General features: G+C 55.4%; 1 protein-coding gene across 1 annotated transcript in view; it reads right to left on the reverse strand.

Annotated features, from left to right (window-relative positions):
* The window catches only part of TMEM104 (transmembrane protein 104), a 68,472-nt gene extending 68,266 nt beyond the window's left edge, over positions 1-206 (reverse strand). The window contains exon 1 of the mRNA XM_082272331.1: positions 84-206. The gene's annotated coding sequence lies outside the window, so the exon portion shown is untranslated. The remainder of the gene's footprint in view (positions 1-83) is intronic.
* Between the last annotated feature and the right edge of the window lie 473 nt (positions 207-679).

Raw genomic sequence — 679 nt, forward strand, 5'->3', positions numbered from 1 at the left:
ATCTCCTCTACTGATCACATTACACAGAGACACACACCGCCCGCTCCCTCTAGCCCCCACAAGCCCCCCGTTGCCCTGGTTACCGTCGCCCTAGGTGTGTTCCGGGTTCCTCAGAAGCATTCGTGGCTACTAACAAAATCACGTGCGAGCGAACCAATCAGCGCTTAGAACGTCGCCACGTCCTGCCGTATCCGGCGCTTTCCGGCTTCTTCTGCCGGGTGTGGGCGGGACTGAGAGGGAGGATATAGCAAAGTGGGTGTGGTCAGAGGAGGTCTTGCGCGGATGAATGGAGGTAAGGTCACATGACAAGCCACTGGGTCTGCTGCACATGGCTGTGTAAGATAATTCACGGTACCGGAGGGTGCTGGGCTTTATTAGTACGACCTCTGCTGGAACCCTGGACTTATAATTAAGTGCTGCCTATAGGGCTGGGAGCATGGTGTAGGCCAGAGTCTCCCACCTTGGCTTTATTGGGGGCTTAAAGCAGAGTTCCACCAAAAAGTAGGAGTTCCGCCCAAAAGTGGAATTGCACTTATCTGCTCCTTCCTTCCCTCTGGTGCCACGTTTGGCACCATTCAGGGGGGAGAGAGGAGCGGGTACCTGTGTTTGTGCCATAGGAGCAGGTACCTGTGTTTGTGCCATCCCTCGTAAGTTCCGTCCCCTTTTTCCTTCCCCGTCG

Source organism: Pelophylax lessonae (genome assembly GCF_965119305.1).
Source record: "Pelophylax lessonae genome assembly, chromosome: 11".
Taxonomy (NCBI): Eukaryota; Metazoa; Chordata; class Amphibia; order Anura; family Ranidae; genus Pelophylax; species Pelophylax lessonae.